Raw genomic sequence first — 20,337 nt, forward strand, 5'->3', positions numbered from 1 at the left:
CCCCTTTATGGCCTAACCATGTAGGTACTATCCTAATCCCTATTTATAGAGAAGAGGATACGGGGGACAGAGAGGTTGCGTCATTTTCCCAAGGACACACAGCTAGTAGATGGCAAAGCCCTATGCTGTCTCCCCAGTGACAGTGACTTTATAGAGTTATTTATGACTTGTAAATACTTTATGGAATTACAAAGTCATAACTATTTGGGACTGGAGGGGGCTGTAAGGAGCACCGAGCTGAAATATTATAGGTCAGAAAACAAGACCCAAAGAGGCAGAGCAACTCACCAAAAATCAGACAGCTGTTAGCGGCAGACTTCCTGGTAGCAATGTAAAATAATAATAATAGCAATAATTTGATATATTTAATATTTTTAAATGTTATTTTATGAATTGCAATGACCTTGGGAATCTTATGTAATTGCAAACTCTGCAAATCAAATTGCAAAGTCATTAAAATAATAACTACTTGTTAAAAAGACTGCCAGGGGCATTTGAGAACATCATCCCCCTTAAAACAGACAAACACAACACACACACACACACACACACACACACACACACACACAATACACATACCTCTCTCTTCCTTTGGGGCTTTGATATGTGTGTGTTTGTTTCTTTGTCCCCCTCACATGGTACTCAGAGGGCAGGTGGTCACGGGGGACCTGTGTACTAGAGGAAACCATGTTTGTTACCTCCTGGGTTCCAGTTTCCTGGGGAAAAAAGTGTGTCTTGGACAAAGGAGAGGAAAGGTGTGGAGAAAGGGACTTTGGAGCTGATGAAATTGGGGGCGGGCGGGGGTGGGGGCAGCACAGAGAAATGAACAGGGGTGGTTCCTCCTGGGAAAACTTGTGGGGATTGCACCTCAGTGTTGCAACCAAGGTGGGCCGGGTCCTGAAGGTGCTGCATGTTTGCGTGCTGGGGCCGGTAAAGATGTGTGGGATGGGCCGAGGGTGAGACACAAGATCCTAGAGGCCCCCGCATGTCACTGATCCGAAGCACATATTTAAGACTCAGAGTCTGACCACATGTCATCTTGGTAATTTTCTGGAACAAAGTTCCTTCGTCTGGGAGAGACGTCAAGGAGATACAAGGACAGGACATTAAATGACGTTAAACCGCGCAGGGAGAAACAGTCCCTTTTCTGGTCCTTCCCATTCCCTTTGATTCTTTCAGGCAGCAAGCCCCAGCTTGGTGCTCTTACTGCTTCACCCCCTCCAGCAGCTCTAACTCCTCCTAGAAAGCAAGGTCCCTCCAGCCCAGAGCCCTCCCAGCTCCTCGGATAGAAGTTGGCAGCCGTGTTTTGGGTCCTTTGTGTTGATTTCTAAGGTGTCTTTCTACTTGGAGCAAAGGACCCTGGATTTGTAATGAACGTGCCAATACAAAGTTGCCTTTTGAGATAAGTGTGTTGGACAACAGAGTGACTTGTCATGAAGAACATCAAGTGCCTTAGGACAGACAGTGTATGATGTTGTAAAAAGTGGGAAGATAATACAAGAATGACTGATGCTTGGGGAAATGTGGTCTAGATGAGAAGTGGGCAGAGTGAGCACAGGGAAGGGGTGGGATGCCTTTCTGTGATTCACGTGAGGGTGCCATATGTATTAGCCGTGGCCTGCACATTGGCAGTGGGTGGGAAGTGGTGGAGTGAATAGCAGAATAAGCTTGCTACTAAAGCAAAGAACCCTAAGACTGCAGTGGCTTTGCCCAAAGGTACTTTTTCCTTCTCTGAAGGCCAGTCAGGTGTTCCTCATTAGTGATGTCTTCCATGTGGTCAGGTAGGGGCCCAGGTTCCTTCTATCTTGTGGCTCCACCTTCCACTAGGGCAGTGATTCTCAACCTTTCTAATGCTGCGACCCTTTAATACAGTTCCTCATGTTGTGGTGACCCCCAACCATAAAATTATTTTTGTTGCTACTTCATAACTGTAATTTTGCTACTGTTGAGAATCGTAATCCACAGGTTGAGAACCGCTGCTGTAGAGCCTAAGACCATCGGAAAACACAGATATTTACATTACGATTCATAACAGTAGCAAAATTACAGTTATGAAGTAGCAACGAAAATAATTTTATGGTTGGGGGTCACCACAACATGAGGAACTGTATTAAAGGGTCGTGGCATTAGGAAGGTTGAGAACCACTGCACTAGGGCCTTATTCTCCCACTTTTCTGGGAGAGGAGCATTGTGGGTAGTGTGTATGGGCCTGGCCTGGGCCCATTTCTCACCCTCGGCGTATCTCTCTGTTCCCACCGAGTTATGGAAGACCTCCTTCTTTGATACATTTCTTATTTTGACAAAAATAGACATTCACAGATACTGATTTTTAGGATTTTCCACGACAGGACACCAAACTGGGGGGCAGCTCCCATGGTTTACCTTATCAGCCACAAGGTATCTTTAGAAATGGCTCCGGGAAAATGCACACCTGACCTCCAGTCTTCATTCTGCCACTTGCTAGCTGTGCGACCTTGGGCAAGCCCCTTCACCTCTCCGAGCCGCGGCTTCCTCTTGTTAACGTCACTCCGTACCTCTTAGAGCAGTGGTCGGCAAACTGTGGCTCTCAAGCCACAGTTTGCCGACCACTATCTTAGAGCATAATAGGGCACTGGACTGAGCCCAGCATCACACCTGGCATACGGTCGGCACCTGAGGAGTACTGCCCGTGCCTCTCCTCCCAGGGGCAGGCTAGGGGCTGCCCCCGTGCTGTCCATCAGGAAGGCCAGCGCAGACAAGCACGCTGGCTGGCAGGACACTCCTGGCTGCTGACCTCACTGGGGCCGCGGCTTGTTTGCCTTGGAAGGTGTGCTGACGGCTCCAAGGCAGTTTGTTTAACCGAAGGCCTTTGAGGCTGGGGCGAGGGATGGGGAGACCGGAGGCTCCCAGGCAGGTCAAAGGGGCTTGACAGACAGGCTGGGACGAAGCCCATGATGCATTGATCCACAGTGGAGTGACTGGTTAATCTCTGTTGCTTTTGGAAAGATGGCCCTGGTGTCTGTCACCTGTAGAGACAAAGGCGGCGGGGCCCTTCCATTCCTGGTGATGCCTGAGCATTTAAACACCCTGGGCAGCAGGCAGGGAGTTCATGAAGGTGGCAGTTTGAGGTCGTGGTTTTGTAGAATCCCTCTGTTCTAGATGTGGGACAACAGATGCTGGGAATGGGGCTTCACGGGGCACATCTGGCCCCGATGGGCATGTCACCTCTTCCTTCTTCGTCATCGCCCTCGTTAATTGCTCTCTGGTGGACTCCCGTGGTGCACTAAGCACCGAGGCCTGGAAGCAGTCGCCCTGGCGTTCGCACTTGGTACGTCCCTGGTAAGCAGTGTGCGCATGGAATGATAATGTTGAAGGCATCCAAGGAGCTTTTCAAAAGGAGTCTGATGGGGGAACTCTTCAATAACCAATGAATTACTTTGCTAAGTAAGCATCTTTATAATTTGTTAATCATGTAGATTTGGCGGTTGGTTATCATCCATCTATCCATCCACCCTTTCACACATTCTCTTATTCATGCATGCCCTCCTTTAGTGATTCACCCTCACCCATTGATTTATTCCTTTAATCACCCATCCAGTCATTTCTCCATTTTTTTATGTATCCATCTACCCATCTGTATATATCCATCTTTCTATTCATGCATTCAGCCAGTCATGCATTTAAATAAATGTATTCATTTATCCATCCATATATTCATTTATCCATCCATATAATCAACCGTCCGTCCGTCCATCCATCCATCCATCCATCCATCCATCCAACCAACCATCCATTCATTTATCCATCCATATATTTAACCGTCCGTCCGTCCATCCATCCATTCATCCATCCAACTATCCATCCATTCATTTATCCATCCATCTATCTATCCATCCATCCAACCATCCATCCATCCATTCATACATACAGCCACCTATTCAACATCCAGTCAGCATCCACTCAGTTACTCACTCCCTTTCTCCTCTCCCCTTTAATTGATTGCGCCTTCAGCAGGCTTTCTCTGAGGGCTTGCTCTGTCCCTACTTTCATTCCAGGAACTGGGAACATGAGGCCCGAGCTTTTGAGAAGCACATGATCTCACAGCAGAAACCAACATGTAACTAGATAATTACCACCCCAAAGGGCAGGTAAAAATTAGTGTTTCTTAAGGTGAAGCATAGCTTTATGCCGAATGCCAGTAGAGCCTCCCTACCCATCCCCTGAGTATCCTCATTCCTTCTAAGTGGAGACGACGGAGCACGTGACACTGAGAGACAATGTCCAGTTAGCCCTTCCCTTTGCAAAATCGTGCGCCCCTTTTGCAACCTCTGCCAAGTTTTCAATTATTTTCTCTTTCTTGAAATCTCATTTCTAGAAATCAGCTGGGAAACAGCCTGAATATCCATCTACAGCAGTGGTTCTCAACCTTTTTAATGCTGTGACCCTTTAATACAGTTCCTCATGTTGTGGTGACCCCCAACCATAAAATTATTTTCGTTGCTACTTCATAACTGTAATTTTGCTACTGTTATGAATCGTAATGTAAATATCTGTGTTTTCCGATGGTCTTAGGTGACCCTGCTAGCGGTTCTCAACCTGTGGGTTGCGATCCACAGGTTGAGAACCGCTACTGTAGAACCTAAGACCATCGGAAAACACAGATATTTACATTACGATTCATTAATAGTAGCAAACTTACAGTTATGAAGTAGCAACGAAAATAATTTTATGGTTGGGGGTCACCACAACATGAGGAACTGTATTAAAGGGTTGTGGCATCAGGAAGGTTGAGAACCACTGATCTACAGAATTTCCCCTTGACCAGGGCGTTGAAATAGATTAGTTCCGTGTCAACAATGGGTCCCTGTGCCACGCTGGAAACACAGGGTAGACGCGTATGGACTCATACGGGAAAGAGTTCAGGAGATATTTTTAAATACAGAAAATTAAGCTGCCGAGTGGCATGTCTGCATAGACATCCATCTGGTGAGGGCGACGTGAGATGACACAGATGTGCCCACATCTCTCCCTTATTTACGAAAATCCTTGCTTTGTTTGGGGGCTGCACAGAGAACTTTCTAGTAGAACCAGGGTCTGCCTTTCTTCACCATGGCATCCCCCGACCCGAGAGCGGTGCTTGGCTCGGGAGGCGCTCAGTAAATATTTGCTGAACGAATAAATGGACGCATGATCAACAACAAACTGTCTTTATTTCCCTTGGCGTGCAGGATTAAAGGTTTTGGTGGGCCCTTTAAGCTGCTATTTCATTATACAAAATACAGGAAAGTTTTCCTGCACAACTTCTAACATATAAAAACAAAGTTCAAAAAATATATATAAAAATCCCACAAAGCCGCCAGCCTCCCTGGTCTCCGGGAAGGGATTACACAGTTGGGGTGACATGTCTCTGTTTATCCAAACTGTTTCATGTCCAATTAGGGAAGGAGACCTTCTGTGTGTCTCCCTTCCCCTCTCCCACAGGGGATGCCAGGCCCATCTGAGAGAGCAAACAGCACCGTGTGTGTGTGTGTGTGTGTGTGTGTGTGTGTGTGTGTGTGTGTGTGTGTGTTCCGGCCCCGGACCCCCTTTCTGGGGTAGGAGCCTACATTAGGGAGCTGTTGACAGTCCCTGCGCCTGACCTCGTGCACAATGCCAGGGACAGCTCAGCAGCTTAGAGAAAGGAAGAAAACAAACAAAAAAGTCGGCTGAGTCTGTTTGTACTCAGGAAACTCAAAGAGGTGTTTGACAGTCAGCAAATGCCAGCTTGGCTGTTGTTTTTAACCTATAACTCAGGAGGTGGGAGGCCAGGGCAGGGGTGGGAGTGGGAGGGAGGAGGGAGGAGGGAGATCAAGGGAGAAACGTGAAGAAAGGAAGGGTATTGGTGGGGTGGGGGAGCACTTTCAAAAAGTACAAGGGAAGTGGTTAAGTTGGCTGGATCCGGGCCTTTGGGGAACTGATTTGTGAACTACCCCCTCCTTCTTTCTTTCCCCTCCCTCCTTAACCTCTCTCCCTCTCACCTTCCTTCCTTTTCTCGCTTTACAACTATTTATTGAATGTCTATTATGTACCAAGCACTGTTCTGGGTGCTGAAGAACATGGTAGTAAGTGAATCAATTAAAGACCGCACTCAAGATGTATTTGCAGTAGTCCCATTTTAGAGATGAGGAAACTGAGGAGCAGAGAAAGGACATAATTGCCTATGAGAGGCCCCATGTGTTCCTGATAGTGGCACACTATTTCATGCCACATGCCTTTGTCAGGCTGTGTCCTCTGCTTGAGGCACCCTCTCCCACACCCGCCCTGTCAAACAGGCACAAACATCAACTCGAGTCTCACCTTTTCTATGAATCCTTTTAAGCTCGCTCTAAGGAGAATTGGTGATTCTTCTTTGGTGTCCCCAAAGCACACTTTTCTTCTTTACCTTTCCTTTTAGCCATGTAATAATTCAGGCAAACAGAAAAAAAAATTGTGAACAAATACTACAAACATCTATGACTATGCATATTTATAGCTATTCTCTATACCTCTTTATTTTGAGTTCTGAATTGCCTGAAAATTGAGCTACCTATGAAAGGTATTGGAATGTGGTTAATGTATGGATTCATGGGTTGGAGGAAATAATTTCAGATTCAGGTGGTCAGTTCTCCCAATGCAATATGACAACATATTCCAGTCAATTGGTGGGAAAGTGGAGGAAAACCCACCACTGTCAAAACACTGCCACCACCACCACTAACAGCACCACCACCAACAACGATAATAGCAATACCATCACCACCAAAAATACATCACCATCACCACCACCACCAGCACCAACAGCTACAACAATAATTGCAACAGCATCACCACCAACAATAGCATCACTACTACTACCACCACCACCATCAATATCACACCACCACCACCACCACCACCACCAATAGCAATACCATCATTACCAAAAATACATCATCATCACCAACACCAACAACTGTAACAATAATTATAACACCATCACCACCAACAACTACATCACTGTTACCATCACCAGCAACGTCAGCCCATCACCACCACCAATACCATCAATACCTTTGCCAGTTCCACCCGCATCACCATCATTAACAGCAGTAATACCAACAACAGTTACAACAAAGGAAACCAGAAAAAGCTCACTTTTTTTTCTGACGATAAATCTTAACCAGACAAGGCACTGTGCTAGTGGGTAGGGAAACGAGGGTGAGTAGAAAGTAGTCTCTGACCTCAGGGGTCTCATCATCGAGTGCATGGAGCTACTAGTAAAACAGGTGCGTGGATAGGGACGAGGAACTGGTAGTCTCCACGTGGAGAGACAGTGTACATCTGACCACTTTGGTAGAGGAGAAGGACCCTAAGGGAGAGTCAAATTTCCCCTTGACCAGGAAGAGCAAATGGAATGTTCCTGCCTCATTTCCCCAGATGTCCATAATCCACCTGAGCAGACGTCACAGCCGAACCTGAACGTGGCCCTAGAATCCACTTCAATGAAGAACTATTACTAGCCCAGCCAGGTACTGTGCACTGGCATTGGCTCTCAAGACAAACCCTATTGCCTGCCCTAAACCAGAGGGCAAGTGCCTTTTACACTTGTTCACTATTACTTCCTGTGTCTGGGCCATGGGCCTGGCTCAGGAACGGCGTTGAGTATCATTGAATGAATGGATGAATGAATGGGGGAAAGGAGAGCAGTCCCCATGGAAATAACGCCCTGGGAAGAAGCCTGGAGGCAGGAAGTCGCAGTGTGTGTCAGTCACGTGTGCTGTGACTGAATGGAGAGGGAGCAGAGATCCTATTTGGAGGTCCCTGAATGCAACCGCTGACGGCTGTTGAGCAGGAAACAGCACGATGTGAGTTGTTCATGTGACCTGGATGGAGGGGCATTGCCATCTTATGGGTAAGGAGACCGAGTCATGGAGGAAAAGAACTCACCCAGGGTCGGGCATACAGTAATGAATATCTGAATGGGTTAAGTCTACTTCTGAAGGAAATTGGGGAAATATGCCCCTTTGTCTCACAACATTCTAGCTAAAATTTCTCGATTTCCGGTTAGAACCAAAGGATTCGTTCCCTTCTTTCTGCAGCAGTGGGGGGCCAGAAACTCATCTTTTATGAGGCTGCCGGCAGCTGTTTGCTGCCCGCCCAGCTGTCCTTTCCTGAAATAGGATAGGGAAGGAATTAGACATTTTCACAGATACCAGGGAAGTAGCCCTGGGGTTAGAGATGTGAGTTTGAATCCCAGCTCATCCATCATACCCTGTTTGGGAAGCCCTAGCAACTAATCTCCCCACACAGTCTCAGCTCCTTATCCGTAACTGAAACCACACTCTTCTCCATCCCTGGCTCATGTGGTTACGGTGAAGACGGGTGAGCTGTCTGCAGGCATGCAGGCACCTTGCAATGCGCACCTATACAGAGCCTACAGCATGGTGTCCTTTGTGACAGGTACCGTGTTCATCACAACATGGTTACATCTGGAATTATTACTGTGATTTCATACGACTCCTGCACTCAGTTGGTAACTAGTTGACTTGGAGACACCTGAAGCATGCTTCCAGTCCCCTCACCTCGCCCGTCCTTGAGTCCAGCCACCACTTGGTGTCTAGTTCTATGCAGAGTCCAACGCATTTCACTTAGGTGTAATGTGCAGGGCCTCATCCCGGGCCGGCCAGCTCTGTGTACCTGTCGCTTCTGGTCCCAGGATTTTTTCTTTGGATGTCACAGTATGGGACCCAGTAGACCAACTCATCACCCAGCCTGTCAGCCTGGGAATGGTGGGAATCCAACCCCTGTGTGGGCAGTCCTTTGTGAGGTGGGGGATGTGAGCATGAGATGAAGCCTTCCTCTTCCTCCTCGCAGACAGGCGGGCCCGGGGTTCATTCCATGTCCCGCAGCCTCGTGGTGGCCCGCTCCGTGGAAACCCAGTCTTCTATTGGTTCTTTCCATCCCCGCTCCACTCCTCCACCCCTCACGTGCTCCCACTGGGCCGTCCAGGTGTTAACACACACACCTTTGTCTCAGCCTCTGTTTTCCAGGGAATGCGGGCTTCAATAGTGTTGAATATAGAGTTTGAAACTTTATCTCCCCTGCCCCTCATCTTGTATCCCCCACGAAAGGGTCCCGCACAGTGTCTGGCACATAATGAACGTTCAAGAAATACTTAGTAAACTTCACGCATGAATACAGTAGCGAGATCCTTGTGTATCAAGAAGATGGTACACGACAGGTTGGATTGATGGCCCTCAGTAGCAAAGTAGAGTGATTATGGATAAGGAATCTGGAACTGAGCAGCAGGATTCAGATACCAGCCCTGCCCCATATTAGCTGTGTGCCCCCAAGTAAGTTATGTGGCCTCTCTATGCCTCAGGTTCCTTATCTGTGAAATGGGTGAAATAGCATGTCACACATAAAAGAATTCAGTGCTGTCCCTTATGTAAAGTACTGGCACATGGTAATAGTTCAGTCAATGAAATCATTATTCTTAGTAATAGTAGCAGTACAGATATTACACGCAAAAGAATATGTTAGAGTTTTAGGATAGGATTCCCAAGGCCTATGTGTGACTTTGGGCACATCACTGAATGCCATGCCCCCCCCCCCTTTTTTTTAACTTTCTTTATATAGGGATAATAATGCCTAACTCATCCTCATGGTAGATAGCAATTTCGAGAGCACTTTACAAGGTATAAGCCATTCTAGAAATGGAAGGGACTTTTCCCCCTTTATTATTTATTGGTAGTGGATTGTTCTATTGCGAAAGCATATCTGGTGCCTGAAGAAAGTCTCCCACTCCGGGAAGATGGGAATTCATCCGTCATTTCTGAAAAGTGATCTCCCTCACTGACCACAGTGTGAGCGCCGCTGGGTGCAAATCCCTCGCCATGGGAAGGGAAACCAGGTCCTGCGGTGCTGAAAGGCGAGCTGGCGCCAAGTTCTGCATGTGGCTTAAGCCATTAGCCTGATGGAGACGGAATTTTCTTTTCTTAAAGGACCTGCTTCTTTCACCCCTCAACCTAGTTCAACGGACCTCTGGCCAAGAGCTGGAGCCTAGTGAGCCGCCAGAGAGTTCCGGGTATTTCCCATAATGCCTCTGGACTGACACATAGGAGGCTCTTCTTGTGACCGCGTCTGCAGAGTAGAGGTGGTCATGCTCCTTCTTTGATAGCAGAGCATCTTAGCTCATACAAAACACCTCCCTCACTTCCCTGCATTGTATTGTATCCTGGACATTGTATTTCCTCCCTCCATCCTATCCCGCTCTTGTCTCCCTTTCCCACTAAAGGCATTCACTTTCATATGTCTAAAATAGGCCCTTAAATATTTTTTCTTCAAAAACATACAGTAATTTTTTGTGCATGCACTTGTTTTACACAAAAGTCAATGAGTAAAAATCTGATTTTGTTACTTTTTTTTTTTTTTTTGCTAACACCATGTTTTTAAAACCCACCTTGTTGACGTATGACTGTATTAAAATATAGGTGTATCTTGTTTGTGTATATTTGTTTCTGACTAATGCATAGGACCCCATAGTGCACGCTCCCCACATTTTCTGTATCATTCCCCTAGAGATGGACACTGAGGTGGTTTTCTTTTTCTTATTTTTATTTATTTCAGAGAGGAAGGGATAGGGAGAGAGAAACATCAAGGATTAGAGACAGTTATTGATCGGCTGCTTCCTTCACGCCCCACACAGGATTGAACCCACAACCCAGGCATGTGGCCTGACTGGGAATTGAACTGTGACCTCCTGGTTCATAGATTGATGCTCAACCACTGAGCCACGCCAGCTGGGCACCTAGGTTGTTTTCAGTTCCTCGCCACCACAACCAGCACAAGAGCGATCTGTGCAGGACTTTTCCTGGAGTTAGATTATTGGGTCCTAAGATATATCTTACTTAAATTAAGAGAGATCAAGAGAGATTCTATTCAAATCATGGTGATAATGATATCCAAGCCACTAGGTGGGCAACTCTGTCCAAGCCCCTTCTCTCTCTGGGTATACAGGGGAGGGGGTAGGTTTATAGCCTTGAGGCAGAGTTTATGCTTGCATTGTTACTTATTAATTATTGTATTATTTGTTTGTACAAGGTAAACCTACTTCTGTCCCCCCTGTGGATGTCTTTTCATTTGTATAAAGGGGGTTTGGATGAGAAAAGCTCTAACGGGCCTCCCTGCATTTAGATTCCACCACTCATTTTTGAGCAGCTGTGTTTATCAAACAGAGGGAAGCAAACACGGTAGCCCATCGTCCAAATATTTGGAAGTAGCCAGTTGTTCAGCAACTTGTAGACACCGCCTAGGAGGCTTTGTCAGTGTTCGTAGGCGGCTGTCTTAGGGGTATTTGCATTCTTTTAGGTTCCCCAGAATTCCTCTCCTCTTTCTCTTGGAGAGCTAATGCAGATTCAGGCCTGAGGGGTCCTGCAGTCCCTTAGGAATGTGGGTGTCAGTTCTGTTCAACTTTGGATTGGCATCTGTCTACCTACCTACCTACCTATCGATCTGTCTACCCATCATCTATCCACCTATCATAGATATATATCTCATATACCTACCTGCCTTCCTACCTACCTGCCTACCTGTCACCTATCCACCTATCACATCTATCATCTACCTGCCTACCTACATACCTATCATCTATCTACCTATCATACCTATCTATCATCTATTTACCTTATTTCCTTCTTTCCATCTTTCCCTCCTTCCTTCCTATCATCTACCTACCTTTTATATATAGCTATCATCTATCTACCTACCTACCTACCTACCTATCGTCTACGTACATATGTATGTATGTATATATGTATGTACTTATCTATCTAGCTAGCTTAAATAATTTCTCCCAGATCATGTAGCTAACAAGTGGCTAAACTTGAACTTGAATTCTGGTCTCTCCAACCCATGATGAAATGACCCTCTGGACATGGTGGTTGAAGAGATGGCATTTGTTGCTGGTTGCCTGTGAGGATATTGACCATGACCCTTGATCAGAGAAGTTTCCATCCTTCACTCCCGCTTTCCTACTTCCTGTTTGGAAACTGACCACATTTTGCTGCAGGTGGGGGCAGGGACGAAGCGTCCTAGAGAAACCCAAGAGAAAGGGAGCTTCAAGTCTGTCCCTGGGAAGGAAATGCCTTTCTAAAGGGGTAATGCAAAGATATACAATTTCCCCAAATGCTGAGAGCCCCCCAAAGCGGAGGTAGCCCCGGTGCCACATGCTTTGGTCTGAGCGGGTCCGGAAATAGATGGGAGACCCGTAGGCCTCTTCTCCTGGCCCACCCCTGGCCTTAAATCCATAACTTAAGTGAGCATAACCATAAAGCCACTAATAAAAACATCTCCACCAGCTCTATTTACCCAGCTGTGGCTCTCAGCATCCGCTGCTGACATTTTTAATACTCTCATTTCTCTGTCTTCCAACAGGATTCATGTGAAGCAGCCCAAGGGAAGGGTGGCGCTGAGGAGACAAAACCCAGGCGCCCCAGGCCTCGGATGGAGGGGACTGAAGCATGCTGGGAACACACTCCCACCTGAGGAGCACAAAGGACCCCGGGAGCCGAGGAAGCTGGCCCGAGGCCAACCGGAGGTACCAGAGGGGCCGGGCCTGAGCGGGAGGTCCGCTCGGGGGGCTTCACTGCACATCCCCGATGCTCAGGCACACAGTGCCCACTTGGGTTGCAGGGAGGGGTTGCCCATTGAAGTCAGGTGGTGGTGATGATGGGGCCTTCTGATTTTTTTAAAACCTTTTTAGGAATTAGACTGTGTCTATAGAAAAAAAATACACCCACAAAACTCAAATGAACAGCTCAATAAAATCACAAGGTAAACACCCGTCCCTCTGCACCCCGGGCAAGGAATAGAGCATTGCCTGCCCCCCAAGAAGTCTCCCTCTGGGCCACCCAATAATTATGTCTCATCGCTTCCCCTAAAGTCCCCCGACCTTCACTTTTAAAATCAAAGGTGAGCTTTGTCTGTGTCTGTACTTGATGTAAATGAAATTTGTCTCTCATCGCTGGTTTCTCTGACTCAAAACTGTGGGCTCCGTCTCTGGGCTACCTGTGAGGCTGTGGTTTATCGTTGAATTTCATTCCGTTGTATGACTCTCTCACGATTTATTGATTGATGCTGTCATCGATGGGCATTTGGGTTTGGTTTATTGGGAGTAGTGTTGCCATGAATATTCTTCGCCGTCTCTTGGTGCATTCATTTCTGCCGGGCACATACTAGAAACTAAAATTCCTACAAGGGAACGCATGAAAAAAGCTTCTTGCTATTGGCCTTAGCAGTGCTTTCTTGGAGATAATGCCCAAAGCACAGACCACACCGGGGAAAATGGACAGGGGGGAGGACATCAACCCAGAAAACTTCTGCACAGCGAAGGAAACCATCAACAACCTGAAGGGACAGGCGACAGAATGGAAGAAAATATTTGCAAGCCACCTATCTCATAAAAGGTTAACAGCCAGAATAGATGCGGAACTCCTCAACTCAGTAGCAATAAAACAACTCAATTAAAAAAATGGGCAAAGGAGCTGAATAGACATTTTTCCAAATGAGATACAAATAAGTGGCTGACAGCTATATGAAAAGGTGCTCAATGTCACTAATCATCAGGGAAATGCAAATCAAAGCCACAATGAGACGTCACTTCACCCCTGCTAGTCTGGGTTATAAACAAACAGAGGTAAGCATTAGGCTGTGTAGAAAGGGAAGCCTTGTGCACTGTTAGTGGGAATGTAAATTGGTGCAGCCGCTATGAAAAAGAGTATGGAGGTTCCTCAAAAAATTAAACATAGAGCTTCCATAGGCTCCAGCAATCCCACTTCTGGGTAAAGATCCAAAGGGAATAGAAACAGTGCCTTGAAGAGGTATCTGCCCTCTCACGTTCATTGCAGCCTCGTTCACAATAGCCAAGATGTGGAAGCAACTTAAACGCCTCTCAGCGGGCAAATGGATAGAGAAAATGTGGCATGTGCATGCAGTGGAATATTACTCAGCCTTTACTAGTAAAAAAGGGCATCCTGCCATTTGTGACAACATGGGGGGACCAGGAGGATACTGTGCTCAGCAACATCAGCCAGATACAGAAGGACAAATACCACTTAAATCAGAATTTTAAAATGGTGAAACTCACAGAAGCAGAGGCTAGAAAGGTGGTTACCAGGGGCTAGAGGGAAGGGAGAGCAGGGGTGTGTTGGTCACAAGGTGCACAGTTTCAGTTGGGCGAGTTGAATAAACCCTAGAGACCTACAGTGCAGTGCCTACGGCTAATGACACTGTGTTGTGTACTTAAACTTTCGCTGAGAGGATAGACCTTGTGTTAAGTATTCTTACCTAGATAGGTGTAGGTATAGGTATAGGTGTAGGTGTAGGTATAGGTATAGATAGGATGGGGGGGGATAAAAAGAAGAAAGGGTATATGATTTCTGGTTAAAAATGTAATGACAATGAAAGCCTAATTGTATATATAATCTAATAAAATCAATGGATGAATCATCTTACATGCTCATAGACAGTAATGTAGTTAGAACAGATCATCTTTATTAAGCATGTAGAATAAGTTTCTGTTGTGTGAAGCCATCAGTTGTGGTAATTTGTTTCAGCAGCCACAGGAAGCTCATACAGACGTGCCTCCTGGAGGCATGTTAGCAATGACACCGTGGGTAGATGTCCTGTGTGTCGGGCTGTCCGCCACTGAGGCCGAGGACTGCCGCTTTAGCAGGCCACGTATGTGGGGCTGAGGCCAGCAGCAAGAAAGCCTGGCTTGCTACCAGCTGACCCCAGTCCTCACCACACTTCTGTACACCAACCATACTCATCATTCGTATGTTGCTTTTGTGCTTCATTGAAAACTACACAAAATACTTAGAGTCTCCATCTCCCTGCCTTACTCCTGAGGTCTCTTGGAAGCTCAGGCCCCCAAAGGGGAGTTTTCTTGAGAACCCCCTAAAGCACATGCCAGGCTGGCTTTGTGCCTGTCCTCTGTGCTCCCACAGCCTCCGGTGGTTCCACTGGAGGCCGTCACTTCGGGACTGTTAGCACTGTCTTCTGCGTTCAGCGCGAGCTCTTTCTCAGGGAGGGTCTGATGTCCCGGGTCCTGGCCCTGGAGCCCGAAACCATGACGTGCTTCATAGGCCCGGTCAGTACCTAACGAGTCACCTCTACGGTGGGGCACGGACTCGAACCCCAGCCGGACCTCTGCGGATCTCTGCGGTGTGAGGACTGAAGAAAAACTAGTGATAAGATGCTTGCCTGGAAGCCCTCCAGGTATGGGGAGCACACATCCTTATTCTGACAGAGGTGAGCCTCCGGGGCTTCACAACCAGAGTGAGCAGTGTTTGGTGATCAGTCATAGGAGAGGAAACAATTTCTTTCTTTCTTTTTTTTTTTTTCCCCTGACACTTTCTATCTGGCCTTTGGGAATGTGAATAAATAGCTATTTACTGGAGCTGCTATTTCTGTCTTAGAAAACAAGTTAGTCCTGAGCCTGAAGGTGCATTTTTCCTCCTTCCATCCCTGGAGGCCCAGCTCTGAGGAAATTAGTTAGGGGAGCTGTCCCTGGGGTAGTCTTTCACCCACTGTTAATTCTGGCATTGGCTTTCTGCAGGCAGGTCAGCCTCAGAGAAGCACAGACCGCAGGTGGGCGAGCTTATGCTCAGCGAGGAGCTGAGCAGAGAGGAAGGGAGCAGTGAACTTGAGCGCTGGTGGGTCAGGACTTGCATTTGCACTGAAAAGGAAGGGACCATCCAGATTTACTTGTGATTGCCACCATCTGCCTCTGTACCATCTCATTTAATCCTCTCAACAGCTCTGTGAGGTCGCCACTGATGCTGGCCTTACTTGAGAGACAGTGGAACTGAGGCACAGAGAGGTTGAGTCACCAGTGCAAAGTCACACAGCTCAATCAGGGGTAGATCTGGGATTTGAACCCCAAACTGGGGCTCTTGAGCACCAGACTGAAGTTGCCCCATCAGTGTCTGCTTTGTGCTTGCCCATCTCTTCCCCTCATTCTTGCAGGAACCTCTTTGGGACCTCAGGTCCAGTTCATTCTTACTGCAATGTTGAACCTGGGAGAGTTCATTCCCCAGAAAGGAACCACACACTGGGTTAGTCCCCACTCCCTTAAAGACGTCCCATCCTAGGCCTCGTGTTCACAGGCTTGACCTCGCTTCATGCCACACCGCCTCACTTCATCCACCAGGTGCTCTCGAGGTGACCTCAGCCCTCCTCAGCATGATGAGAGTTTTCCGAAAGCCTCTTAGGGTGAAATTGCTACTTGCATTCTCCACTCAGGGCCTCTGTGAACCCTGCGAGAACAGTGACTCATCAATGGAGCTATTTCCTACACAGACAATATGTAAACCAATAGGTGTGCCCATGTTTGGCCGGTCTGTGGGCTATCATTTGCTGACCCCGGTTCTAGAATAATCCTTGGCACTTCCCACCCACTCGGTAAAAAATATATTGAATGAATGAATGAATTGCCACTACCAAAATGAACTCCTATCTCTGCAGTTTAAATTCTCAGCACAGAATGATAAATCAACATCTGTTCTAATAAACACATTAATAGATGATGAGAGCATGCATGTGTTCACGCATGGGTAGAGAATGAAGTGAATGAATGCATGAATAAATGCTCCGCACTCTTGATTGTGTAATGTTTTCCTCATAATAGTACCCACGTGTGCCCTAATGAAATGCACTTTGTCCCAGTTATCTTGGCTATGTAACAAAGTATCCTAAGACTCTTCGGCAAAAAAGATACCCATTTTATTATGGAACAGATCCAGTGAGTCAGGACTGGGACAGAGGGTAGTAAAGATAGCATGTCTCTGCTCTGAGACCCAGGGAAGAAAGAGTTCAATGGCCAGGAGTGACTCTATAGCTGGCACTTGATAAAGTGCCTTCACTCAGCACCTACTTGTGGCCTCCCCAGGGGGCCCAGGCTTCCTCACAGTATGGCGCTCAGGGCACGTTAGACCTCTTACACGGTGTTTCATGGCTCTGACATGAGCCTTGCAGATCCAAGAGTTTCTTCCGCTGTTCTCTATTGGACTCTGTTGGTCAAAAATGGTCACAGTTCACCAAGCTTCAAGTGTTGGGGGAGAGCACAGACATCCCCACTTCTGGGTGGGAGATCACACAGTAGAGAAGCATATGGGATGGGAGACATTGCCATAGTCATCTTTGGAACGTGTCACCTGCCACACAGCTTAAACCAAATACGTTGGTCTATGGGGAATTTCTAGCTTTGGAGAAAGATATTACTCAGTACTCCTGAAATCAAAGTCTTAAGCGTACCTCCTGCAGACCCTGTCTGTACTTCAACTCTGTCCACTGGGATTATTCCACCTGAATTCATAAATGAATATAAGGCACATCAGTTAGAATAATGGCTCCCCAGAGATCTCCCTATCCTAACCCTTGAAATGCGTGCCATGTTACCTCACATAGCCAAAGGGTCTTTGTCCAAGCGATTATCTTAAGATAGGGAGATTCTGAGTCAGAGAAGGACATGTGACCATGGAAGCAGATTTGACGATCTCTCTTTAACAACTACACAGCTGGCTTTGAAGATGGAGGAAGGGGCCACAAGCCAAGGGATGTGGGTGGCCTCCAGATGCTGGAAAAGACAGAAAATGGGTTCTCCTCTAGAGCCTCAAGGAGGAACCCAGTTCTTCTGACACCCCGAGTCTGGACCAGTGAACCTATTTCAGACTTCTGACTTCCAGAGCTGCAGAGTGGTAACAATGAATTGTTTGATGCCAGCATGTTTGTGGCAGCTTGTTACAGCAGCCAGAAGAGAACTGATCCAGAGGAGTCCAGCTTTCTGGCTGGCTTTGATTCAGACCTTCTCCACACCGGTGCCCTCAGATCTTGGGAGACTGTAGACTGATTGCAAACTGGAGTCTCACTCCGGGGCGGTCTGAACCTGGAAACTGGTTAGGATGGGTTCTAAAGCTTCACCCCAGATACTGTTGACACGCAGGAAACGATATTAACAATGAGAAAAGATCCATCAGGGACCTCAGGGTTTTCTCCCAGGCCTTTGTCCTAGAACTGCTTCAGAGCCTCCTTACTCAGGCCGAGTCCCCGGGCCAGCGCGGCAGTCACCTTGGTGAGCCACGTGGTGTGGAGCAGAATCTCAGGGCTGCCTCACACCTACGGAGTCAGACCTGCACTTTAACAAGATCTGCCGCAGGTCCATGTGCATGTTCAGGTTTGAGGTGCGTTTATAGAGATCGGCTTATTTCTCCAGAAGTCCTCAGAGGGAGTGTGAGAATGGCTGTTTCCTTTTTAAAGTAAAAAAGCAGGGCCCCGGCTGTGAGCAAGCGTGCAACACCAGAAGGAATGTCCCCAGCTACTGATGCTGGGGGTCGGATTCCTGACGCACATGGCGTTTGTCAGCGTCACTTGATGCTGTTTCCAGGCTGAGCAGAACCCAGAGAGACACCTGCGAGTTTCCTGCAGCAAATATGTGCAACGAGAAGTTCATGATGTTCTCAAAAAGCGGCCAGAGGTCTCACCCGGCTGAGGAGCAAGGCTCCCTCCTAGGGCAGATGCACAAAAGAACACACGCGCTGCCTTCAGATTGCCTGGCTGCACTGCAGACTCTCGGAAGCTGTTGTGAGTGTGTTAGAGTCATGCCACGGGGCTGTTTCTCTTTAAATCCTCCAGACAAAGCCAGGCTTCTGAGCCTGCATGCCCAGGAACTCACAGCCAGGGCAGCAGAGCTGAGCTTGGGGGTATGGGGGGGGGGGCGAAGAGAGAGAGAGAGAGAGACAGAGAGAGAGAGAGACAGAGAGAGAGACAGAGAGAAGGCGGCTGAGACCCCTCAGACCAGTGCAGTTGGCCTATAATCTCGTGAGATTCTGCTTCGATCTGGGCACAGTGAGCCTCCTTTTCAGAAAGGAGTTCAGGCTGAGAAGGTGAGGGAGGAGGAGCACGTGTGCGAACAGGAGAGGAAATCTGGACACCGAGAAGGTGCCAGCATCCGGGCAAGGGGGACACTTCCCTTGTTTGGGGAGGGAAATTGCTCGTTTTCCATCCTCCCGTCTCCATCCGTGACGTGGCAGTGAAGCAGGGCATGTGGATACTGAGAATGTAGATCTGAAGGTAGCGTCTTCGTGAAGAAGATGTGGGACATTGGAGGGTGGGAGTTTCCCGTTGGGTCCCCTGTAACTGCGTTCACACCTGGTTAGGGACCGTTATTCCGCATGATCTGTAGTTATTCAGAGGAATGGGGAAGGGTGGTTTGACTTTGAATTATTTTAAGTAATAGGTTATTTTAAACACTATGCTACTAACAATCAATATAGGATTTTAGCTAACCGATGATGCAACCAACCCAAACCAATTTACCACAAAGCCTGGTGTGTAAATATACAAACTTTCACGATGCCAGGATTATAAATAAGTTCAAAGACACAGATGAATGGCAGGCAGACCCTAAGACCCTCTCTGTCAGCCGCTGTCTGAGTTACACCCATTTTCTCCCATAATCCTCACCACATTCTGTCAATGTGTGGGCTCTTTTATCCCAGTTTTACTGATGAACTGAACTGAAGGGGAGAAGATGATCCTGGAAACTGGAACTGAAGCTCATTTCCCCTGGTTCACAAAGGCCAGGGAGCAGGAATCTGGGATTTGAAGTTACGACTTGGGCCTTCTTATTTCTATAGTTTTTCTGCTGATTTCCCACTAATCCTTGGTTTGGTACTGTTGGCCCATTGTACAGATAAAGAAACTGAGGATCCTTGATGGAGGCACCCAGCTTTTAAATAGCAGAGTTGGGCTTCAGGCTGAGAATGTCTGACTCCACATTAGACCTGGCAGTGGATGGGAATTGTCTGCCTGAGGGACGCTCTTTGTGGTGATGGAATAGTTCCATGTCTTGACTCATAGGTGCACATGTGATAAATCCAGAGTTCTGCACACAGACACACACACACACAAGCACATGTGAAAACAGGTGAAATCTGAATAAGGTCTGTTCCTGAGATAAGCACTGCAGTCAATTTCCTGTGCTTGACAATATACTGCGGTTATGTAAGGTATTATCGTTGGAGAAAGCTGGACAAGGAGTACAAGAAACTCTGTATATTTTGCAACTTCTGGTGGGTCTTATTAAAAAAAAATTGTCTTCAACCCTAACTGGTTTTGCTCAGTGGTTAGATTGTTGACCTGCAGACTGCAGGGTCTTGGGTTCATTTCTGGTCAAGGACATGTACCTCGGTTGCAGGTTCGGATCCCCAGTCCCATGGGCTCCTGCCTCGTAGGCCATCACCACGAGAGCTCTAAGGTCCCTCCCGTGTTTGCCTCTGCAGCCTCCTCTGCCCTGTCTAG

The 20,337-nt window shown here is 47.4% G+C and overlaps 1 long non-coding RNA gene across 1 annotated transcript in view; it reads left to right on the forward strand.

The window, feature by feature from the left end:
* LOC307093916 overlaps positions 1–20,337 on the forward strand; it is a 107,702-nt gene that overhangs the window by 52,115 nt on the left and 35,250 nt on the right. The window contains exon 2 of the long non-coding RNA XR_013813014.1: positions 12,412–12,574. This is a non-coding gene — a long non-coding RNA (uncharacterized lncRNA). The remainder of the gene's footprint in view (positions 1–12,411; positions 12,575–20,337) is intronic.

Source organism: Cnephaeus nilssonii, assembly GCF_951640355.1.
Source record: "Cnephaeus nilssonii genome assembly, chromosome: 22".
NCBI classification, from domain to species: domain Eukaryota; kingdom Metazoa; phylum Chordata; class Mammalia; order Chiroptera; family Vespertilionidae; genus Cnephaeus; species Cnephaeus nilssonii.